At 37.1% G+C, this 26,898-nt stretch overlaps 1 pseudogene; it reads right to left on the reverse strand.

The window, feature by feature from the left end:
- Window positions 1-9,563: 9,563 nt before the first annotated feature.
- LOC102986209 (serine/threonine-protein kinase Sgk1-like) lies at window positions 9,564-10,851 on the reverse strand (annotated as a pseudogene).
- Between the last annotated feature and the right edge of the window lie 16,047 nt (window positions 10,852-26,898).

A 26,898-nucleotide genomic window follows, 5' to 3' on the forward strand; every position in this document is an offset into this window, starting at 1 on the left:
ACAGGTTCGTGTCCCGGTCCAGGAAGATCCCACATGCCGTGGAGCAGCTGGGCCCGTGAGCCATGGCCGCTGAGCCTGCGCGTCCGGAGCCTGTGCTCCGCAATGGGAGAGGCCACAACAGTGAGAGGCCCACGTACCGCAAAAAACAAAAAACAAAAACAAAAAACAAAAAGAAACGGAATTGAGTTATTTGCAGTGAGGTGGATGGACCTAGAGTCTGTCATACAGAGTGAAGTAAGTCAGAAAGAGATAAACAAATACCATATGCTAACACATATATATGGAATCTAAAAAAACAAAAAAAAATGCTTATGAAGCACCTAAGGGCAGGACGGGAATAAAGACGCTGACCTACTAGAGAATGGACTTGAGGACAGGGGGAGGGAGAAGGGTAAGCTGGCACAAAGTGAGAGAACTGCATGGACATATATACACTACCAAATGTAAAAAAAATCGATAGCTAGTGGGGAGCAGCCACATAGCACAGGGAGATCAGCTCAGTGCTTTGTGACCACCTAGAGGGGTGGGATAGGGAGGGTGGGAGGGAGATGCAAGAGGGAAGAGATATGGGGATATATGTATATGTATAGCTGATTCACTTTGTTATAAAGTAGAAACTAACACACTATTGTAAAGCAATTATGCTCCAATAAAGATGTTAAAAAAAAAAGAGAGACTATATGGCCTCCAAAGCAAAACTATTTACTATGTGTCCTTTTACAGAAAAAGTTTTCCAACCTCTGGTTTAGTATAATAAATATTCCATGTATCCATGAGGAAGAAAGATTAAAGATCAATTATGGTAACAGGTAACATACAAATAATGAATACGACCTGAAGAACTGAGGGCATATAGATGAAGAGGGTTGAGGACACTGTAGAGAGAGGAAAGCTTAGGCAAAATCATGGAGACTACAATGGGATGGAATTTCCTGGAGATGGTTGTCTGCACTCCACGTGTGCCCATATTGCCAGACTGACTATGATGACGAACTATCCATTTTTATCTCCAACTGTAATAATAGTTATTACACATTCCATCTTCCAAAGAGACAGCTTGCTTGTTGTTCTAGAACATGTGTCTCAATATTCTGCAGACATTAAATATAAGGAAATCAAGTAAATCCCCAAAGTTAAAATTTTTATAGTAGTAGTAGTAGTAGTAGTAGAGAGAGAGAGAGAGAATGCTAACATTTGAAATAATTTAGTATTGTATTTTCCCATACTAGGATGTCTTCCAAAACTACAGCCACACAGTTATGGAAAATATTCGGTCTCCAGTGTACTTCCATTCCAGGGAATCTTGGATGAAAACTAGAGGAGCAGATGGGCCTTGAGTTTTATTTTCATACAATTTCAGTCAGTCTTCAGACTAGCTGTAAGAATTCTGTACGAATTCAAGCTGGAACAGAGGAAATGACTGGCGAAGAGAGATGAAATGGCTGTTGCCCTTCACCTACGAGAGTGTGGCCAAGAGAGATCTCTACTGGCAAGCAGTATGGACAGGAATTTGCAAGATCAAATGACTTCAGAACAGATGTAATTGACATCAGAGTATCATTCAGTTGTATCTGTGATTGAAAAATAATGTTGGAAAATTTTCATAACACATCTTTAAAAAGTATAGCACTTAAATACATGTTTTATATCACACATTTGGAAATATAAGCCGGATACCCAGAAAACAATTAAGACTAGCAAAGGACTCCAAAACCAAACAGTGCTATCAGGATGGAAATTCTAGCAATATCTTCGATTTGTATTTAGGAAAAAAAAAGCAAACAAACTGGAAAAGGCATATTCTCAGGGGAATACATAACTCAGTGGTCTCCTTACATCCTGTGCATTCAATTCCTAACTTTTGAAGCTAGAGCTACATTACTCTTCCTGTCTCAGGTTTTATGACCCTTCCTCTCCATTGTCAGGGAAAATTTAAGAGGCCAGACCTCCCCCTAAACTCTTCTGTTTCCAATCAATAGCCTCCTGCTTTGCTCCTTATGGCCAAAACTATCTTCAAATCCAAGCTAAACGTCTGTGTTAATTCCCAGTAGCATCTCATTTCCTCCAGAGATGGTCTCTCTTCCCCTGACGCTCATTTCAGTGTCTGGAGTCTGGAGTCCCATCTCGATGCTCCAGGACTGCATCGTGCCTCCTGCTCCTGAATTTCCTGATGCTCTGTCTGCTCACCCAGGTGCCCAAACATAGCCAACTGTTGTCCTCACCAGCTGAGAATGCAACTACCTGTGTACCCACCTACTGATGACGATGCTATCCTCTGTACCATCTCCCTGACTTCCTAGACAAAGCATGCTTTCCGTTACTTTGCTTCAAAGACAGTGGAAGATCCTTTGGACAAATAAGGTGTTATTTCTTGTCTAGCCTAGTGGATAGTTTCAGGATGTGAATGAAAAGGAGACTGAAGTCATGACTCAGGTGCTTCCTGAGTAATCACTGAGGTTAATATTGCCCCTTCAATTCTTCACAAATTATAAGAAGCATCAGTTTCCACACTCGGACCAAGAGAAGACTTGTATGGGATCTAGTACTTCTTTATTTTAGAGACTTTATTCCCAAGATTATGATTCCTTGTGTGTGTTTTTTAAAAATTTTCCTCTCAATAAAGAGGAGAGAACAAGGAAGGAAGGGAGGGAGGAAGGGAGAGAAGGAAGGAAGGAAGGAGGGAAGGAAGGAAGGAAGGAAGGAAGGAAGGAAGGAAGGAGGGAAGACAGCACTAACAATAACTTCACAGTGTTTCTTTACAGCTGTGGCAGATCCACTATTTTCACTCCCTATAAACTTGGGCCACTGCTTACAGAAGTATTTTGTTTTGATGCACTTAGAAACATGGTGCTTTGTCTTCTTTCCTTGACACGCATTACTTGAATAGGCTCTGTACTTTTCACCTCAGGACTTTGCTAACTTTAGCATTCTATTAAAAAAACAAAACAAACTGAGCTCATCCCACATGTCATCTGTGGAAATCCCATACCCCAATTACTTCTCTCTATGGAAAGCGTGTAATCCTATCTGGAAGCCAAATGTCTTGAAATTTAATAATAATTTACAGATGTATTTTGAAATACAAGTATTGTATTATTCCTTGAATGTATGGCAAGTACAGGAAATATAAATAAGACTTTCTCTTCCAGTATTTTTAAATTTTTTTCAAGTTCAGTTATTTTAACTTAACCTGGTCTAATAAATATTTTCTTGGGATAGTTGTGACTTTCAAAGGTAGTATTAGGCTGAGGTTTTCCCCATATTAGCACATGGAAGAAAGAGCATGCTCTTCACAATAAAAAGATCGAGATTTTATTCCTAAGGGCCAGAATTTGGATGACTAGCTTCTGTCTTATCCAGAGTCTCCTTAGTTTTTCCATTACTTCAAATGTCTAGTTTTGGGTCAGTTTTTCTACGATTTTTTACATCATAGCAATAGAAAGTAAACGGTTAAAAAAATCCGTGTTATAGGAGCATTCCAGAAAAATGTTTGCTCCTCCTTAGGGCAAAACCACCAAGGACTCTAACTCATCTCCTAGTTTATATATCTTCACTTCCATCATATTTTCCTCCCACTCTTCTGATTCATACGTTGCTTTGTGTACCTTCTCCAATTTCCCTGGCCTACTCTGTGTCACTAGAAATAAGATCCATTTTTTTCCTGATCCTATAAAATATCATAAAATACAGAGATAGAAAGGACTCTCATAATCCATAGAAGTAATCACTGTTACAAGTCTTCACACACACACACACACACACACACACACACGCTACATTTAATATAACATATATGTTTAAATAAGCGAGAACATTTACCATCTTGTCTTTAGCATACTTTGACCTATCACAGAAATTTCCAAATATCGCCTTCTGTTTTAAAATAAAAATAAATATTGTTTTTGTATATTTAATTTTATATAGGGACCTTTATTATTTATATCTGCATCTGCATAGCAGGGTTAAATTCCTGCACAGAAAATGCAAGAGTATTAGCTCATTGGTAAAACAGATTATGTAGTTAAGTTGAGAATTAATTGTCCTTTCATACAATGTATGGAAGAATGGATTTAGTTTCCTTTACCTACTCCACAAAGAACTTAACGGTGATGAAGAGAAGTACAATTAGTTTGCCATCAAATGCTACTTTAGGGAAAAGTTAAAGATAATGAATTCAGAACTAAATCAACTGAGTGGACATATTTTACCTGATATGCAATGAAAATCGTTAAGTGAAAAAAGGAAACTTACATCTCCTCCTTTTTCTTCTCACTGAATCTTTCCTGTTTACTAGTCAATGGAGGTGACTATTTACTTTTGTGTTCATTTTCTATTCAATGGGACACAGCCCAACGTGCGACATATGCATTGCAGTAGCCACGCGCTAAATGAGGCATCTGTCCCTCTTCCATCTCAGTAGCATAAACAGTAGAGACCATTAAACCAAAATCAGCAAATAAAGAAATAGTAATAGCAATCATTTATTGAGTACTTGTGTGGCAGGCAATATAGTAAATATTCCAAGAGAACTCTCTCAGTGAGTTACTTTAGTAAGCCTTTGATATAGGTTATCATTACCATTTTACAGATGAGGAAGCTTGCGACCTCACAGCTAAAGAATAATAGAACCAGGACAAAAACCAAGTTGTGCCTGATTACAAGACCTATGTTTTTGAGGTCTACATTTCAAGGTCACAGCATCTCCAGATTCACTTTGGATAAAATTTGTATATGTTGCATTGGATTTATTCCTAGGTGTGTAGATCTCCTAATAATATTGAAGTGGTCATATTTTTCTTACCACTTCCCATTTTGATCCCAGGAATTTACTTGAAGTGATACCCTATACCATGATATTGCAACAATTTCAATATCTTCTGTCCACAGCAGACCCATACCTTTCAACTAAAAGGAAGAGACTCTTGCAGTTTTACATAGGTGTTCTCAGAGAAAACAATACAGAATCAACCACTCAATTGATATGCCTACATCCAATGAGTACGACATTCAGCAAAGTACATCCAATTCATTCCATTTATTCATGTAATAAATATTTATTGGGTACTTATTTCCTGATTCAAACTTTATCCCTTTAAAATCCATTTTCTTCACAGTCGCCAGATGGATCTTTTAAAAATGGGGATCAGATTATTCCTGGCCATTGCTCCTGATGGCTTTCCCTCGCATTGAGTATGAAATCCCAGCTCCACCAAAGCCTGCAATGGTCTGGCCCTGAGTGATCTCTGGTGTTATTTTATTTCACTCTTCTCCTCTGGGTCACTAAGCTCTTAATTTCACTCTCCTTTCTCTTTTTGAGACACACAAAGCACACTCCCTCTCACGGCCCTTTCCCCCTTCCCTGCCTCCCGGCTAGAATTCCCTTCATCAGGTCTAAAGAGGGCTGGCTTCTCTCCAGACTTTCCCCAACTCAAATACCATCCTCTTTTTCTCTGGCCAGTGTCTAAATTCACCAACTCAATTTTCACCTTCATATGCCCCAAACGTTACTTGCTATTCAATGGATTGCACTGTTTTATTTTGTTCACAGCACCAATCACAATCTAAAATTACCTTGACTGTTTATTTGTTTTATATTTGTTTATTACTTGTTGACTGGGTAGTAAGGACAATGGGAACGGGGCATGTGCCTGTCCTGTTGAGCCTGTATTCCCAGGGCCTAAGAACCTGGCATGCAGCACGAATGCCATAAAAGGCTGTTGCATCAGTGAATTACTGACAATGATAGGTAATAAATCCATCTAAATGTGAGCAAGGCACAATAGTTCCTGGTTTTGGCTGTTGAGATGTATTCACTTCATCTATCTAATGGACATTTTTGCATTTTTCCATTTTAAAAACTGCTTGTGCAGAGAGAGTTGACTTTATCGCATGATGTTACGTGTAGATCTTCCTGGCTGTATCCCATGTGAGAGACAGCATCTCTCTGATCTTTACCACCTTAAAATGACCTGTCATTTGAACCCTTGGATTATATTGAGGGTTCTTCTATATCATCAGTACATGCCTTTAGAACTTTTAAAATATCTTGGCTCCGGCAAATGAATTTTGTAAGAGTTGAAGTTACTGACTTTTCTGAGAGAGCTCTTTTGCAGCTCTTCTTTGTTTTCAAAAGAACATAAGAATTTGGTATTTCAAATATAACACTTTCATCCTGTATCACTGACAATCTACTGTGATAAGTATTTGTTCATACTTTGATCACCCTGCTATGTGGTGATTCTTCTGGAAGAAAGGGGACTTCATTACGTTCTCAATATATGGAAAATAGAACATACAGTAGGGATCTTCATATACTTTGAAAAATATTGAACACAATCAGTACAGTAGCATCTGATAACGAATAGATTCAATGCTATTATCTAAAAAAGTCAGATCAACTTTCTTCCATTCTGCCTTTTTTTAGTCCAATAGCTATATTCAGAAAAAAATTTAAGGTAGTATAACTAGAAAATCAGTCACGTTGCAAGAATCATGGTTATAAATCAAATAGGAAATTGTCTGGTCTGCATGTACCAAAGGCAAATTACTCAAGAGTTGTAGTTCAAATTTTGCTGGACATTTAACAGCTGCAGCATGTTTCTGACATACGGTTTAACAGATTAATCAGTTTCAAATTATCTACTGAACTGTTAATACTAGAAAAAAATAGATTTGTGAGGCTTTAAAAAAAAAGTTTTTGTTTCCTCTAAGTCGATCTTCTAATTTCAGAGAAATAAATCCTATCACGAAAAATAACATCAACTTTTACCCTTTGTGTAATATAGAAAAGGTTGTGCAATTTCATTCATATTACTTCATGAAAAAAAGGAAATGGTATTCAAAAATAGCATCAACTATTTGCCCTGGAGCCAGGCAGAGGTTTTAATCTCTAAAATAATGGTGAACAGTGCCCTTTCTTTTTTTTTTTTTAACTTAACTTCTAGTCTCGTAAGGAGGCAGAGTTACCTAGCACTTTTAATAAAGCAATAATTTGAAGGGTGTCAAGGTCAACTGCAGTATGACTAAATGAACTTGAGGACTCTTCTAGCTGTCAAGGGCAATCTTCCTATGGATGAGGTTATTTTGGATTGCAATTTGTTGGTTCACTGGTAAACGTCTCAGTTTTTGACCCTCTAGTTTCATTTACTGGTTAATTCAAAGACAGTATTCACAAATAAGATGCAATGTACTTATTGACAACCAAGTCTATTTCCTAGTCCACTTAACCCACTTCCACTTTTAAATAATTAACTAAAGAGCTATAGATAAACATCCTCTGGTGTTCCTGACTCAAGTCACGTCAGATTTGATCATGCACTTGATCGGTACAAAGTGGACAGTGGACCATTAGACAGTCAATAAAGTGAAGCTGTTGAAGAACGTTTAATTAATTGACAAATATTTACAGTATGTTAAGATAAAGAAAAATGGGCCATGAAACAGTGCTTATACTATACTCCCTATTTTATCAAGTGTATATTTATAGACCAAAAAATGGCTGAAAGAATACGTAAACCAAAATGTTAACCATAATGTCACATTTATGATGATAATTGCAACTTTTATTTTCCTCTCTGTTTCCCACTTTTTTTGAAATGTTCTTCAAATAACATGTATTGATTTTATATAAGAAAAATAACTAGTATTAAGGATAACTGCTCAGTGATTATGAATTTAAGATGATATGCATTCATTTATTCATTCAACAATTATTTATTAAGTGCCCACAGTAGGTCTGCAGCCGGGAACAACACAGAGTTTTCTATTATAATAAATAACACATTTAAAAAATACACAGTGTATCAGATGGTGATAATTACTACGGGGGAAAATAGGGCAGGGAAGGAACCTGAGGGTACCTACCGGGGGTTGTGGGGGGTGAGTGAATGTCCTTTCAATGAGGCATCTGAGAAGCCCTCATTGATAAGGTCATTTTGGGGCACAGATTTCATGGAAAAGAGGGAACAAGCCATCAGGTTTCCTAATATCTGTGGAATGGTGGTTTCAGGGCGAGAAATAAAAGTGAGACAGACCAGGAGCAGGATGGGCACGAAGGCCAGTGTGGAAGAAGCAGGAGGAGCATGGGGTAAACAAAAAGGAAACAGATCAGACAGACGATGGGGAGTGAGGGAGAGGCTGGGCTTGTAGGTCCTTGGAGGGGATTGTAAGGACTTGGGCTTTAGCAACCTTCCAAGGTCTTAAGCCCTTAGAGCAAAAAATGTGATATTTTACCAAATTTAATATAAAGGAAGTGAAAGTTTAATGTAAATAGTTTAATGTATTTTTTTAACATCTTTATTGGAGTATAATTGCTTTACAATGGTGTGTTAGTTTCTGCTGTATAACAAAGTGAATCAGCTATACATATACCTATATCCCCATATCGCCTCCCTCTTGTGTCTCCCTCCCACCCTCCCTATCCCACCCCTCTAGGTGGTCACAAAGCACAGAGCTGATCTCCCTGTGCCATGCGGCTGCTTCCCACTAGCTATCCATTTTACATTTGGTAGTGTATATAAACCCTAATGTATTTTTTTTTTCTGCAAATATTTTTCAAGGTTTTATTGCAAACCAAAGTTGGTTTATCACACACAAAAAAAGGTGTGTGGTAGGGAGGGGGGAAAGAATTGTACATTATTAAAACCATGTTAATTACAGTACATTAAAATGGTGGTTTACATTACAAATAAGCCTGTAAATTTAAATATACTAGTGTTATAACCCAATGTACAGACTTTCTTTATACAATACATATAATTATCAGGAATGCAAAAAAGAAACAAAAGCATATTTAATGCCCATTTTACAGGTGATATTTTAAACAATGAAAACACCAGGCTCTGACTGACAACTGGGGCATTGGTCCATAAAAACCTTTTCTAAAAATAGAAATATTTGTAGCAGCAATGCTTCTTTAAGCATCTGGATACAAGTCGTTGCAAGACCATTTTCGATAAATTTTAGTTATTAACTATATCTTACAAAAAAAAACAGCCTACACATAAATTTATCTTCCAAATATGGAAGAAACAAACAATGTCCCACGTTGTAGTGTCCTGCAAGTGTCACGATGATGCTTACAACTGAGTCCTTCTGTGAGCAAGCATACCACACTCATACGGCTGATCACACAGGAAGTCCACAAGGAAAAACAGAACGGAAACACTGGGCAAAAGGAAGAACTTTGGAGCTAACACGATCTCATCAGAAAAGGCACGTTTCATAAGATTCGTTACCACGGCCCAGACAGACCTTCAGAAGCTCCTTCTCAGAACAGCGTCCTTCGAATGAGACCATTGCATCTGTCTGGGGCGGCCCTCTACTGCTCATTTCAGAGATAGCACCACATTGGAAGGAAGAACAAGGAAAACCTCACGAGCTCACTGAGGAGGATGTGCTCTTCGAAAAGCTTCCAGCAAACTGTGCAATATGATTGCCAAGATGTGCAAGGGATGTGCAAATTCTCTTTTAAGATGGCCTGTCAGCTGGCAGCTCTGCCAAAAGGCTAACTAAAACATTTCAAAAACGCCCGTAAAATCCTTCGCAACCAACCCTAAGACCATTCAGAGGAAAGAGTCCTCGGGAGGTGCGTAGGAAAAGCCCAGGACGGCCTCGGCCGCTTCCTTGACGCTGGCTGGGAGGAGGATAAAGTCGGGCGACCGACCGACCGATGGAGTTGGGGACCGGCTCTTCGGTAAACTCGGGATCAAAGTGCCGCAGGCCGCTGGGTCCACTCACATTTGGGTTAGAAGGGGGAGTAATCTTCTTATTAATGAGATCATCCCAGTTAATTAGGGAGAAGAAGACGTGATTCTTAATCTCCATAAAGTCATCCTTGGCACCGAGCCTCTTTGTCCTGTCCTTCTGCAGGAGGCCCTCCAGGACGTGTCCTGCAGAATTTGTAATATTTGGCTTCAGCTGGAGGGGTTTGTTCAGAATGTTGTACCTCTCAGCTGTGTTTCGGCTATAAAAGGGAGGCAGGCCATACAGCCTCTCGTATAAGACGGCCCCCAGACACCACCAGTCCACGGTCCTATCATAAGGCTGCTTATGAAGCACCTCAGGTGCAAGATACTCGGGTGTGCCGCAGAAGGTGGACGTCGTGGCATTGTGTTCAAAGTTCTCCTTGCAGAGTCCCAAGTCAGGAAGGACAAAGTGTCCCTGTGAATCCAGCAAAATATTCTCTGGCTTTAAGTCTCTATAAACGATGTTCAGAGAGCGCAGGTAACCCAAGGCACTGGCTATTTCAGCAGCATGGAACCGAGCCCGTGGTTCCAGGAAGCATCACTCCCTCTGGAGCTGGTAGAACAGCGCTCCACCGTTAATGGAGTCTAGGACGAAGTACAGTTTGTCAGCCGTCTGGAAAGAGAAGCGAAGGCCCACCAGGAAAGGGTGTTTCACGTTCTTCGGGAGAACATTCCGCCCTGACATAATATGCTTTTCCTCCTTCTTTTTCGGGATCGCTTTCTTTTGTAAAACTTAGACTGCATAGAATGCTTCTTCGGCTTTGTGTCTTGCCAGGAGAACCTTTCCGAAACTGCCCTTCCCGATCACTTTCGAGAAGTGAAAGTCAGAGGGTTTAGCATAAGGATTGGATGATGGGCCCAGGTTAATTTGCTGAGAAGGGCTTGATGGAGGAAAAGGCTTGGCATTCATGAGCTCAGGCTCCTGAGGTGGGGAGATTTTCCAAATGGACTGAACTTCAGGGTGTTTGCATGCATAGGAGTCACTGGCAATCTTCTGAATGAAGTCGTTCAGGCCCATCCTTCTCTGTTTCATGAAAGCGATGAGAATTGCTACCATGCCCCTCATCCTGGAGTAAGTGAGGGCTCCCCTAGCAGCCTCGGTTTTCACCGTCTTCACCACAGAGGGAGTACGGGGAGTCGTCAGACACGGGACACCGGCTCAGCCAACACTCTGTACTTTTTATAAGACCGATTTTTACAGCAGTTTTATGTTTACAACAAAATCGTGCGGGCGGCACAGAGATTCCCCGTACACCCGCATTCCAACACGATTGTCAACATCACTCACGAGAATGTTACATTTGTTACCAATGATGAACCTACATCAACACGTTATATAATCTCCCCCAATCCATAGCTTATTTTAGGATTCACTCTTCATGTCATACGTTTAATGGGGGCTTGAACAAATTATGATGACATCCGTACATCATTGCAGCATCACAGAATAATTTCACTGCCCTAAAAATACCCTTTGCTACATCTATTCATCTCCCCCAGACTCCGATTTTTTTTGTTTTTTACTGTCTCTATCGTTTTGCCTTTTCCAGAATGTCATATAGTTGGAATCACAGGGCATGTAGCCTTTTCAGATTGGCTTCTTTCACTTGGTAGTATGTGTTTAACTCTCCTCCATGTCTTTTCATGGCTTAATAACTCATTTCTTTTTAGTGCTAAAGAATATTTCATTGTCTGGATGGATCACAGTTTCTTTATCCATTTACCTACTGAAGGATATCTTGATTGTTTACAAGTTTTAGCAATATGAAAAAGCTGTTAGAAACATCCATGTACAGGTTTTTGTCAGGGGTAAGGACAGTTTGATGTTTTAATATTAAATGAAAACATGGGAGGATAAGAAAAAATTCATTAGATAGAAAATGAAAGAGAAGAACATTCCGGGCAATGGAATCAGTATCACAGAAAGGCTTCAGTATAGGAACGCCTACTGTCTTTAAGGAGGAATGAGACACAAGCTAACAGAATCTTAAACAAAAGAAAATAAAACAAAACCAACAAATAAAAAACCTCAACAACTTATTGCAGCTGCCTAACACGCTCTTTTCCCAATTTTCTCTTGGATAACTTATCACATCTTAAATGACAGGAGAAGAGACCTTCTCCAACTCTACCATACGTTAAGTTACATTTAGTCTGACTCCATTCATTCTCAGAGAACCTACTTCCTTTCCTTTGTAGCAACTATGATGAATAGGACTCGCGTACTCATCTGTGCCTTTCATTTTTTAATGATGACTCCACCGTGAGTTCTTCAACCTCACGGATGAAGTTCTCGATAGATTTCTTCACTTCTCTGTTCCCAGCACATGGGACAGTGACTGGTGTCCAGAATGAATGAACGGCAGATGGTACAGAGGGTAGCAGTCATTGAATTCATAGAGGCGTTGATCGGGATAAGGATGCCGAGGCCAAATCATGTAGAAAAATCTCATTTGTTCATTCCTGTTTCGCTTGTTCTCAATTATTCTCTCAACAAATGTTTATTAGGTGCCTATTATGTTTAAATCTAGGTTTCTTTTATCCAAGACTTCACAGGCTAGTGAATTCCATGCTATAAATGTGGGTTATATTCTGTGGGCCTTGAGAAACCACTGAAATGGTTTGCTTAATAGGGTAGTGACATGATCCACTCATATCTATATTTTAAAAGAAAGAAAACTTTGGCAGCAGGATGAAGGAGACTTGGAGGTATGTTCTGGAAACAATCAGAATAGTACATTGTAAATTAGAAGTTGCACGAAGGTGAACAGAAGCCAGTGGCAGGGGCCTTATAAGAGGAGAAAGATGCAAAAGATATTTTGGAAGGTGGCTGAAGTTGGTTTTACAGGATGTGTGAAGTAATAGAGAAAAGAGAGGCAAAAGTTACTGAGATTTCTTATGTGCGTGACAGTAGTGTGAGTCTTTCATCAAGTAAAGACTATAAAATATGCTATTGGATTCATTTGCCTGAATTGTGTATTAAAACAAGAAGTTGAGTCATTTAAGAGCATATGCTGAGATTATATCTTTACTTTAGTTAAAAGTTAGGCTATTAACTAAAATTATCGGTCAAAGGTTCTGTAATTCATTTGTTGAAACAATAAAGTTTACTTAACTAGGAAACAGAAAGCCAAGAATACAGCACCTATAAAACCTCCCTAAGACCCTTCAGATTCTCACTGGCCTTCTTTAAGACAAAACTATACAGTGCTTTATTTTACATCTACATATTAAATTGCAAGACTTTGTCTCCTTCACCAAAATACTTTGCTGTTGAATAAGATTTCTCCAGCAAGTACAGTTCCCTTAATTGGTGTTCTGCTAACTTGGTACCTTTCCTCATAACGGTAAACAGTTGTGCACTAATGCCCGTCCATTCCAACTTCTGATGGACTTTTCTCTCACCTCTTTTTCTTCTTATAACATTTTTTTATCTTGTCCTTTCTAATGTCTTTGGCTTTAAGCACATGCAAATTTCCCTAGTTTGGGAAGAAATCCTTTTAATGTCACTGCTGATCCTTCCTCTCAGAGCCAGGCCCTTGTATAAGAGTTTTGTTTGTTTGTTTGTTTTGCTTTCTTTTTTTGCGGTACGCGGGCCTCTCACTGTTGTGGCCTCTCCCCCGTTGCGGAGCACAGGCTCCGGACGCGCAGGCTCAGCGGCCACGGCTCACGGGCCCAGCCGCTCCGAGGCACGTGGGATCTTCCCGGACCGGGGCACGAACCCGTGTCCCCTGCATCGGCAGGCGGACTCTCAACCACTGCACCACCAGGGAAGCCCTGTATAAGAGTTTTGTATGCCACCACTAAGTAAACGTCCTGGGAACTTGGGACAAATCTAAAAGGGAAAACATACTGTATTGATACCCAGGAATGTATTCTATTCCAAAGAAAGTCACTTGCTTCAATATATATTTTTGGACAATGTTTAAATTCTAACCAAAATTGTTTTTTCAGAAGGCTTCTATAAAAGGCAAAACCCATACCAAATGAAAAGAAAACAGAAACAAAATAATTATTTTCAAATACACACATGTAGATGGAACGGAATTCAGAAAAGGAGATTGACTGGATCATTTTTGCCACCATTCCCAGCCATGAATAGCAATGGATGGTGCTATTTCACTAGGAGCGCCACCAGTAGGAGGTTTCTGAGACAAGCAGACAGGGTCTGAAGCATGACTCTGGTCTTACACAGGCAAGGACAGGATGGAGTCAAGTCCAGAAAATTCAGGTCAAGAAGGAAAGATCAAAAAGATAGCCAGCTATAGGCAAATAAGGACCAGAATCCAGCTAGGCTGCTGAGACCCAATCCTGGGAGAAGCTCTTCCATCTCTGTGGTTCTTTACACACACTCCTGGGCATGAGAAAAGAAGCCCTCCAACCTTAGGAATTTTTAATAGTTAAAAGGAAATCTTAACACTTTCCACAGGGAGGAAGAAAGAGAAACCACAAGCAAGCCCAGGAATGAGACTAATTAGAGGTTACAAAAAGTAAGTTGGATTAATATGCCAAGTGCATTTGGGGAAATGCTAAAGAACAGGGATTGAAAGTAGTGCACTGAGCCTTGAAAACTAAGCAGATAATTTTCAATCTGCTGCAGAAGGGAGCTGGGAACAATCAAAGGTTTCTAAATAGAGAAATTACAGAGTAAAAGTACAGGGAAAATTACCAAAAAATAAACACTGCTTGCTTTTTAAGCTTCTTTAGAGAGGGAGGTTCCCAGAGAATGAATTCCAGATGAAAAAAAAAATGCATCTTGAGAAAACAATGCAATCAGAAATAAATAGGAAATGGAGACAACCCAATTCACAGAATTCTGTAAAGTCCACGCAGCTACTGAGAGATGACGAAAGTTGCTGATTTTACATTTTGAAATAAGACGCAGAGCCATAGCAGTGAAAAATAAATGAGACATATATATTCATGACCATCACAAGGGACAGATGGCTGCAGTCTCATGGGAACAATCACACTGTTTTCCCAACACACCTACATTTTTACAGAAGTTGGCCTCCAAACCAGAATTCAGAAAACCTGAGTTCTAATTCCTATTCAACCTCCAACTATCTTGAGCAAGTCACATATTCACAGTGAATCTCAGTTTCTCCATCTACAAAGAAGGAATATGGGACATAAAATTCTCAGGGTCCCTTTCACGGTAGACATTCCCGGATTCTCTAATGTCATAAAATGCTCATGAGAGTACAAAATCTTAAAGAGCTACCCTGTTCCTTACTATCCAAAAGGTGTTTGCTTAATCATTTCTTGTTTATACAGAGAAAGTCAAAGTATTTCAAGAAAATTACAATATAGATCTCTTAATGCTGGCATGAATTGATAGCAGAGCACTGAAAGAAAATTCTTCTGCACCGTATTTCTCTCTCTGGGCTGGAAGCACGTATTGTGATCTAAATGAGTCATTGTAAGCAATGGAAGATGACACTGCATTCCTTTGTCAATAAAGCCTGAGATATGCCTCCAACTCTGCTCATTTGAACATCCCCAGATTTTCAAGACTTGACATTCATTTCCTCCTGCTTTCCTAGCACAAGTGGCTGGTCTTGTTTTACCATCACAATTGAAAGGAATTTTGCTTTATGATGACTTTATTCAACCACACTCTAAAATGGAAAGTAGATGAACGGCGGGGTGGATTAGAAATAACTAGAAGTCAAAAACCTGGATCTATATTTAGGGAGTAGTCCTGTAAAATTAATATTTTTGATAGTATTAAACATTTGTTTTATAAAGATTATTTAAAATCATCATATAAACAAATATATATATTACACAAAAGTTTAGTGCTATTTTAAAATACTTCTATATTCATTATTATAATATTCCTTATATTGTAGCCCTATAATTTCAAGTAGGCTAAGGATAGGGAGAGATGGAGAGTAAAAGCACAGGCTGGGGATTTAGAGTAAGGATGCCTAGAAACGCATCCTTGTTTACCTCCCAATATTATGTGTTCCTGGCTGCATCTCTTAATGTCTTAGAGCCTCACTTTTAGCTTAGGTAAGATAGTAGTTAAATCAAAGTTAATAAAGTTAAGCATCAGTAGGCAGCCTATATTTACAGATGAAGTTTGGGAAGGGGGAAGTGATGCAGATAATAAATATCTCTTGCTGGATGGGATTTTAGAGCTCGGAAAAGGATAGAACATGAACAGACACCTACCATACAGTGTTCAGTGCTGTAATAGAGATATAAATGTCACAAGAAAGTGACACGGGTGTATAGGGGTAGAACAACTAATTTTGTCTAGAAGATAACATCACCAAGCATATCACTATATTAGTGGAGAGTTCCACAAAATTATATAAAAGAAAATGCTTTTTAAACTTTAAACTCACATAGGAATATTAGTTTCTTTCACTTATATAATTGAATAAACAACACTGGAGTTGACTATTTGATATTTTTCATATTTCTCATGATGAATTTATCTTAATTAAAACATGAGACATTATTAGGTATATAAAGATATACAATTAGTTTTTGTAGGTAGTTGAAAATATTTCATTATCTCTTGCCTGCCTTTGTGTAAACAATGGAGCAGACCACAATATTCCTTTCACCTATTTTTTTTTTCGTAGAAAATCCACTTAGACTCTAGAATTTCAACTGATGTTTAACTTGGAAAAAAAATGCATGTCAACTAGAGACGTCTAGAGAATTCCTTCAGCTAGCTGCCCACTTTCTATTCATACTCATAATCATTTTTAAATCTTTACTAAGTATATTCTCTTTAAAGAAATCCACCATCATATGGCAGATAAACCTGTGTTATGAAACCAGGGCAGCCTGTCTGAATTGGAGACCCCATAGGACAAGAATTCCTTCTGTAATACCTGCAGGAATATCTATAACAGAGTCTCCTATAAATAGCACTGTATTATTTGAATGCTTCAATAAATCAGTTTCCAGAGGTACTCTGCACAGTTACATTTCTGACTATGTTTTCTGACTGTGTCACAAGTTAAGCTAAAAAGATTCGAATTTTGTGTTTGCTGTTAGTTCATCACTTGACATTCCCTATTTCTTATCGTTCAGAACAAAAGAACATGCACGTTTATACATTTTTCGAAATTCCACTTATTGGTGTGTGTTATTTGAAACATCATATGAAAATGCACTTGCAAGTTATTCTGGAGGTGACACAGCAATTTACAAAGAGAAGTATGAACATCATGCATTCATGGCAGAGCAATGTTCCCTTTTCGATTTGAGTTTTCTAATATCTGCAAATGCCACTGTACACCAATAACAATTTATTTTTTGGTACCACCATTGGTCATGTAGAAAATATTTTTCCTGGATTTAAAAGAGCACATATATTCAAACGTGCACTTACAGTCTGTCCTTGTTCAGGATATAATTTCATGTCGATTGCAGACATTCTTTACTGTGTCTGATTCATCGCTGAATTTTCACGCCTAGCAAAGTCCCGAACACAACACCAATGCTAGACACATGTTTGCTGGATGATTAAACATGTCTGTTTATTCCTATCTCTTAGGATGGGAAGTTTGTGGCGTTTACAGGCACAAACTCCAGTTACATCTCCAACTAGCACAAACCCTAGAACTGCTGAGTCCAATACCATTGCAGGAGAACGCCCCCCCACCAAAATACTCCAGAAGATTGTATTCTGGGGTTTTTTCCTTCTATAAATTGGGTTATATAATCCAGATATGATGGAGGAAGGACTATCTTTGTGAAATTTGAAGTAGTTTTCTCCTGGAGTAGAAGTAAATTTAATGTGAGCTGCAGCATTTTTTGCTGTTGTTTTTGAGAATAATCCTTTACTTTGAGACGATTAGAATAAATTTTGAGGGAGAAAAAGGAAAATAATTTTGAGAATATGATGTGTGGTTTCCCGAAAATTGCACTTCTTAGAAACAGATCACCGAAAAAGTATTTTTTCCATCCAAAACTACAGGAGCAGAATAAACAGCATCTCTTTCCTAACCCCTGCCTATATCTGCTACACATTTTGCCCAAGAATTCTAAAAAAGACCTGCAGAAATACTGTTTGGCTCTATGGCACAGCAATAGTACTAGTACCTGGAGGTAATTTGGTCAAGGTCAGCATAACTACTGTGGTCAGGGAGATTCAGTAAAAAAGGAAAAAAAAAAACAACTAACAACCTTCATCATTTAATTTTCTTTCTCAGACAAAAGCCATGACAGGGTGTGTGCAAGACAGACGGTAGTCAGCTGATGTGCGTTTTTATTCTTATTTCCAAGGACAGCAAAAAATTGCAACGAAGGGTAAATCAAAAGGTATTATTTAATTGACATCCTGTTTTCTCCTGGAAGGGGCAAAATGTTTTAACCTTACTTTGCTCCTTTTATTGTTTATTGCAGGCTTAACTCTCCATGTTAACACATCTGTTCGTCCCAGGGTTTTATCCGTTTCCCTGAAGAATTTGATTCCTACTAAAATAAAATGTTTCTAGGAGAAATACCATTGCAAGGTGCTATCAGGTCCCGAGAAAGAAGGCTTTGAATACAAGCTTTCATGGGTGGTTGGGAGGAAAGAAACAAAAGAAAAACATGACAATATGAGACATTAAACTGCAGGGACCATAAAATTTAGGTCTTGGCTGGAAGCAGGGTAGCCAGTTACTACACCACCAGTTTGTCTTGGACTAGATCCGCCTGTAAATAATTTATCTATGTGTCCACCGAAAAATCAGGAATAAACGTAGTCACAGCTGATATTTTCTCACATAACAACCTAAAAATAAATTATTAAGCTTATATATTTTAAAAAGATTTTGTAGATGGCATTTTCATAAAGATTCCAAACATCTGGGTCTCCGTGGAATTTCACCCTATATCTTACTCACCCTTTCCACCGCCGCTTAGTGTTATAGATAAATCTAAAAGTAACACCAGATGGCAGGGTGATGGCTGAGAAAGGAGAGCTGGCAAATAAATGTGTGTAAGATGGAAACTTTCAGTGATAAACATGGGTGAAACTGGTTTGAGTATCAAGACAATATTTGCCAGGATCATGTAAAAAGAAATCAATTTCTGCTTGTATATTCTCTAAGGAATCTATGTTGCTTTAGTAATGTACAAGAGATGAAATTCAACATGATTTCTATGTACTTTGACTTTTCTTTTTTGGTCTCAATTTTATACAATTGCGTCTAGAATGTTGAAAGCCATTCCTATAGTGTTTTAAATTACATGGAATTAAAAAAATATATATCATAACATGAAAGAGCAATAACGTGCTTTTAAAATGAACGGCACCACAGATGACATATAAGGAGACTTCCTCTGGTCTATTTTTTTATTCCTGAATTCTGATTTGACTTAAAAAGAATGTACCAATATGTGCACTGGAAAATTGTAGAAAAATACTAGCTATAATTAGAAACTTTCATAATTTCTTTTTTGAGAATATATTTTATTTTAATCACATAAGCACACACACGTGTGTACCTGTAGATATATATATGTACATATAAAGCATACATATGTGTATTATGTATCTATAAATAGCACATACCTGTAAATCTATATATTTTAGATAGGTAGATATTGAGTAGAGAGGGAAAGAAACCTCTCACAATACCTGATATATTATATGCCCTCACTACATATTATCTTTAGCAGGTGAACATCTTAAAAATTAAAGGAGATTCAACAGCTGTGAAACAAACTACAGGTGATTTGTAGTCAAATGGCTGAATTGTAGGCTTGCTGAGCATCAAGTATAAAGACCACAGGCCAGAGGTCGATCTATTAATATTTAAGAAACAGCTGAGTCACAAACTGTTTATATCTTAGAAATTGTCTAGTTCACCTCCTGCCTATTTCTGTTCAGAAATTTGCCAATCTTCTTAATAGATAGCCATTTAATCTCCGTTTAATCAAAAAGTTTACTCTTTTACATGAGTCATTGTCAAAGAGTTCCATTAAAAATGTTTCCATTGTATTCTAAATGTTTTAATTATATCGAGTTAAAATCCTTAGCAAATTTTGCAGTCTAAACTGGTGACAGGTGACACAGGATATAAAAAAATCATACCTTGGTATAATCATAATAATTGAACTTTCACCTTTTCCTATCATCATCCTTTTATTGCCTTTCTGTTTAGTAAGAGGAACTACGGTTTGAGGTGAACAAAATTGGGTTTGAAATCCCAGCGATTATACCTAAAAGCTGTACAGACTTGAACAAGCAACTTTTCTCTCTGGGTTTCAATAATCTCACATCTGAAATCAGAACGGTAATTTATATGGTTAAGAAAAAAACAAAAAGAAAAAGGGAGAAAACAGAAGGAAAGAAATAAAACAGAATAAAATTCTGCTTTATTTACAGAACAGAAGTAGAGTCACAGATGTAGAAAACAAACTTATGGTTACTAGCAGGTAAGGGTGGGGAGGGATAAATCAGGAGATTGGGATTGACATATATGCACTACTATATCTAAAATAGATAACTAATAAGAACCTGCTGTATAGCACAGGCAACTCTACTCATTACTCTGTAATGGCCTATATGGAAAAAGAATCTTAAAAAAAGACTGGATATATGTATATGTATAACTGACTAACACAACATTGTAAATCAACTATACTCCAATAAAATAAAATTTTATTAAAAAAGAATAAAAGAAAAAAAGAAATAAAACGTCTACGTTTTTTGTATATTGTGTTATTTCAGCTCTATCGCAGGCAGTTTCACCCACTGTGTCATTTAATGCTCATTTATATTGGATAGATATTATCAAATATATATTTAAATTTGAAAAAATAAACAGTTCCATCAAAATTAAATCAAATTCCCTATATTTATAAAGCTAGAAAATAGTTCATATTTATTTTAAGCCATTATGTAAGAACTTTCCAGGGCAACTTTCTAAGAATCTACATTTATGGGAATCACTTTGTAGCGCTAGTCTCATATAGCTCACTTTAAAAAAAAAAGGAAGAAAAATTCCCTCAACTTATATTAACACAAATTTCAATGGGTTATTTTGCTCTTTGCTTTTCATTTCTCTTTTAAAATATCAACCAAGTCTTAAAGAATGTTAATATTATTTTTGCATTAAGCACTTGGAAAACTTTCATGGTGGTTAAGAGTGATATGCACTTTGCATTATAAAAAAAGACAAAAATACTTCTAACAAGCATAGGATTTTTCCCCCAAAGAATAAAAACAATTATTCACGGAAAAGACAACGACAGTCAACTTATTCCAAATCCTTTCTCAAAAGGATAAATACACATAGAGATCAAATATAAGGAAACTACTACTGGTCCAAGCAGGAAGACTAAATTCTAGCCAATGTCCTTTCTGAGGCTCACTTTTTTCCTCTGAAAAGTGATGATCAAACTCTCTTCCTTGTGTTTCTTGCATGTCATACACTTCAAATCAGATAATATGTGTGAAAGTTCAGTGAAAACTATAAAAATCTATTCAGGTACAAAGGACTATTATTCGACAGCCATGCAGATAAAACAGCCACATATATATGCCATTTCAAAAGTTTTAACACCTTTAAAATGTAAGTAATGAGCACATTAGGTGCCATGCCAGGTGCCAAGGCTACACAGATGGATCACCCATGCTCCCTAAGCATTCAGAACCTCTATATCAGGAGCTTCAGACATATTCATACTCTTTGATTCAATAAATCCATTGCTGAGGATTATTTTCTGCAGAAATAAAATCCTAAATATGGGGAAAAAGATCGTATCAAAAGCCTTTTGTTGCATGGTTATTTATAATAGCAAAAATATTTGCCATTATACAATTATCAACTACAAGCATATAGCTGAATTACATAATTTCATTTTCTTAATGAAATAGTAGAGCCATTAAAATTATAAAGAATATGACTGGAAAGTCCGTTGATATAACGGTCAGTTGAAATAACCAGGATAGAAGATTGTGAGTTAACTATAATTACCAGTGGGTAAAATTTTATAAAATAAATATTGTCATAGGGGAAAAGTAATGAAAAGACATATACAAAGTCATTAATTATTGTTAACTTTGGTTGGTAATATTACATGCAAAAATTCAAAGGGGGAGCTGCATTTCTATATTTTGCAAGTTTCTGATGGATCTACTATACTTATAATGGCTTTTATTATATATATTTATATAATATATTTATTAATGGCTTTTTATTACACAGATAATCATGCGATACAAAGGAGTGAGCTCAGTAATAGATTATATTACTGCTGAATATATGTAAAACTCAGATATTTCTCATTTGCTTCTGATAATGTTTGCCATAAAAATCATTAGAAAAAATAATATACGTCAAAAATTTCCCAACAACTTCATTTAAAATATATAGATCATGCTTTAATTAAGAGCTCTCTGGGCTAGCAAATTAAAAACAAAACAAAACAAAACACACTTTTCTTATTTCTACTCATTATGTCCCCAACATTAATTTCAACTGTCCTAATTTCTCTTGCAAAGTTAACTTTTATGACCAGTGCATTTTGTCAAGATCAAAATCTAAATGCATGAAGAATTAACCTTGTACAATAATGAATGAACAAGATCTGAAAAAGATAAAATGAATCACTAAATGATTATCATTAGTCAAATGTTCCACTCTGTTCTCTTATGGGGAATGATGGAACACTCTTTTATTGAACCCCATTATCCTAATGAGAAGATATTCTACACTTGATCATAGCCATAGAGGCTGGAGAAGATATTGTAATGACTTACTGCCAGTGCTTAATGAAGAGGTTTCATAATTATTGAAACCACATCTGTCTGATTAATGAGTCCCTTCCAATATCCACGCATCCTCTGCTCTTCAGTGTGTGGCAGAATGTATAGACTGCATATAAACTCTGGTTTTTCTTTCATGAAGGGAAAGCTTATCTACCAATGGTAAATGCTGCTCTGAATGAACTTAAAAAAAGGTAAAGTTTCCATTTTGTGCAGCCTTTGTTTAAATCTTGGTTCGATCACTTACTGATTTGCGACATTGAGCAGATCACTTAATACTCCATTGCCTTAGTTTCCTTTTCTGGAAACTATAATACCAACCTTATAGTGCTATTGTGAGGATAAAAGGAGATAACAAATTAAAAGCTCTTAGAATAATGCCTGCACAAGAACTAATTCTGTGTACCTAGCACTGGACATGATTCTAAATAAAGTGAAAATTCTGGAATCCATCAGAACCTTGATATTATTATTGGGTACATAAATTAGTAATGCATTAGTTGTTCCTTTTTTAAGAACACGATGGGATGATTCTGTTAACGTTTCTAACATTTGTATGCTCTTCAAATGACAGTCTCACAGACTCACAGACATAGAAAACAAGTTTATGGTCACCGAAGGGAGTAAACATAACATTGTTACCAAAACAAATTTATGGTTACAAATTAGGAGTATGGGATTAACAGATACAAACGACTATACATCAAATAGATAAGCAACAAGAATTTACTCTGTAGCCCAGGGAATTACATTCAATATCTTGTGATAACCTACAATGGAATATAATCTGAAAAAAATAACTGCAGCACTTTGCTGTACACTTGAAACTAACACAATATTGTAAATCAACTATACTTCAATAAAAAGATAAACTAACAAACATGATTATTCTCAGTTACTCCGACTAACAATGCCCTAGAGCAAGCAACCTTGAAATTCCAAATTTGTTCTAACAGAAAATTGGAATAGGAAGTTGCATATTTACAACTTTATTATAAAAAAAGAAAAAAAAACATACAAAAATCACATCAATCTCGTTGGCTTCACAAAACGCAAGTATACTTTCTACAGAGGACATATTCTTCCCATTGTATTCAGCTCTCAATTACGAAGGTAGGGAAAGTGGGACTAACTAGGGCTTAACTTGAGCTATATGTGTAAAATCATATTAGTAGAAACGCCACTGGATATCAAAGCCTCCTTTATTGTACTCACTCATGTAACTGGGCTCCCCTGGAAACATGTTTACCACCAAGATAGAAACCTGAAACAGCCATGTGTCCTACTGAATTTGTGTAAGATGAAAGGTAGTTCCAACATGGGAGGTCATGGTAATCTATACTAAACACGTAGGAAAAGCTGTTGGCATCTTAAGAGTTTTGTCCTAACAATTCCATTTTCAGGCAATGCAGGCACACCAAGAAAAGCAAGTTGCTCCTTGAAATTCTGCCATCATAAAATCTCCAGGACAGTGTCGAGTACATAGAAACTACTTGGTAAATGCTTGCTAATTAAATGAGAAAAGTAGGTGAGCCAGAATCAGTTTCCGGTCTCTCTACTAATTTTAAATAATGAAAGAAGAATCAGCTTGAAAATGGACGTCTTTGAAATCATCTCTTTAAATAAGGTTTACTTTTGCTCATATTTAGTATATACCTAGTTTAATTCTTTGATATTTAACCAGGTTGTCAAGATTCTTGTTAAAATGTTATTTAAAATTAAATATATTTTTTACTGCGAAAACTACTAACTTAAAAAAGAAAACTCTTCCTGAACCCTTTCAAATTTGAGCAAAAACATTTGCAATTATTCCCACACGTTAATGCCGAAGTAATAGTTCCCAGACTGCTTCTGTTTCTGTCATGACTTTACAGTTTGGCTTTCTTTTGGCTGCTGTTCCCTATGGCTTGGCGCTTAAAAATATTAGTTCTCCTTTATAAACATCATTCATTAGTGCTACTGATTGAAGGCCACATATAGTCATATTACAATTTTATTCATGTAAATTTATTCAGAGGCTAGTGCCATGCATGCTTATGATTTTCAGACATATAGTTAAAAGACACATGTTAAAATAAGATGTCACTGCATTAGGCAGAAATTGCAAAGAAAATAGTGAATTACAATGGAGATTCCAAAATGTCCTTCCAAAATGAGTGACCTTTTTATTTTTTTGAGCTAAAGACAAAAGTATACATGCATAACTTGATCTAATCATCAGAGTGTAATAACATGCATTTATAAGCATTCTGGGGATGACACATACCCCTGGTGAATAAGGTCATCGTGTCAAGTTCAGAAAAACAGGCCTCTACAACTTTGTCCAATGAACTCTTCCGATGGTTCAATTTTAAAGGAGGCACACGAGCCATCTTGTCAAGTCCCGTGTCATATAATACCTACTGTTACTTCCTCTGGACTCTGACACGCTTTCCCCATAATAACAAAATAGGGGAAATTTTAATTCTAATTCACAAGCATTGATCTTCACTAATCAATTCCACTATGTCAGAGTTGATAGCATATTGACTGACGTAACCAAGTTAACTCTAGATTTCAAATTACAAAAAAGCAGTGGCATGAAATACCTATCCGGGTTTCAATGCAGATGTTTGAAAGAAACAAAAGTTTTGCTACCTTCAGCCAAATATTTTCCTGCAAAAATTATCTAATTTCTATTGACTTCTATATTTTTTTAAAAATGAAAGCAGTTTAACCTTCACAATGTCAATCTCCTTTATGGGATCTAGACCATCACATTATGAGAATACTGGTAATATCTTTGAAATATTTGTACATTTGTCTATACTCATGCTAGGGCTGAAAATCAGTGCCTAAAACAAACTCAGTTTTCAGCTCCTTGTTAGTTCTCTTCCTGAACATTTTCATTATGGCACCAAGTCATTTCAACTGTATGTATGTCATCATTTCCTCCATTTTTCACATCTAATAAATCATCGGTTTTTACTGTTCTATTTTTACCTATTTAACTGCTCTCCTTCATTTCCAGCGAAATCAATTCACATTTATGGGACTGTACAGCCTTCTGGTTTCTCTTCACTGCTAATCTTCCTCTTCGAGTCTGTCCTAAGACCATCCCCACACCAAGCTTTCTAAAGAGTTTACTTAACAGTATCACCTTCTACTTCAAACTTTACAGTGGTTCAATAATTACCCTTCAGTCTGGCATTGACGACCCCGAATTATCTTTCTACCCTCACTATTGTCCACAAGTTATGTGTATGAACCTTATGACTGGATTGATCTTGTCTATTCCTTTGTTAAGTCAGGAAGACTAAGGGTGGATATGCTGGTGATGGGTCATCAGAAGGAGATCGTGCAAAAGTGTTTCTAAAGAAGACTCTTAAGAATGATGGGAAGTGATGCTGAACACCTATCCTCATTCTATCTGGTTGCTGCTTTAGAGAAATAAATATTACTTATTTATGTTCTGGAGAAGTAAATAAATAAAAGACAAAAAAAAAAAAAAAAAGACTGCAAACGAAGCAGTCAGGAAACCAAGGCAGACGGATAAAAATTCCACACACTGGCTCGCTGGAGTCCTGCCAAAGCGAGCTTCAATTTTTTTTTTTTTAATGTGATCTAAAAGGAGAAGCAAAAGAGTGAAAGCACATGATTATTATTGTTATTATCATCACTACACTCTGTAACGGTTGTTCAGTAAGGAGAGGTTATTATATGCTTTGCAAAACAGGCCAACACATCTAGCTAAGTTAATCACTTCACGTCTCGATCATGTTATTGCCTCTCGTTGGGTTTCTTCTTTCCAATCTCTTCTACTTCCTTACTATCTTCCAACTCCATCCTTCTCAGACCCAGCCCTCCGCACTCCTGTTGCTACCCTCGTATGGACAGAGTGTGCTCCGGTTTCCTACCATCTACTACTTCACTTTCAGCTCCTGGAGAGTGTTCACGGTCTGACAAGACTTTCAAGTCTGTTTCCTTTGCCTCCCAGATTAACCTTGAGCGCTGGTTATTCATATGTCATTTCTCTCCCTCCAGGCTCATATCAGCATCAGAGAGTTTGCTCTTGATATTTCCTCCATCGAAAACAGTCTTCAGGTACCTCACCATGGATACATAGCCTTTGTCCTTGGACTTTCTAACTTTGTGCTCTGGACTTTCTAACTCTTGTTTGCTTATCTCCTCTGTCATATCTATTGATAATATTCTATCGTCCATAAAATGTATTAAGCCACTATGTGTCTCTTATATACCCAAAACTCTTCTCATGTGAAATATATGCCAGTTGTGTCTTGGTCCCCATCGCTACAGTTCTCCTGTAGCTCACGATAGACAGCACAGCAATGGGCGAGCAGTTAGCAGCCAAAAATGCCTCGCGATTGCTTTCTAAAGTAACTTGCCAGCAATAAAAATCCTAGCTCATCTTTACAATTTCAT

This window comes from Physeter macrocephalus, chromosome 5 (assembly GCF_002837175.3).
Source record: "Physeter macrocephalus isolate SW-GA chromosome 5, ASM283717v5, whole genome shotgun sequence".
Taxonomy (NCBI): domain Eukaryota; kingdom Metazoa; phylum Chordata; class Mammalia; order Artiodactyla; family Physeteridae; genus Physeter; species Physeter macrocephalus.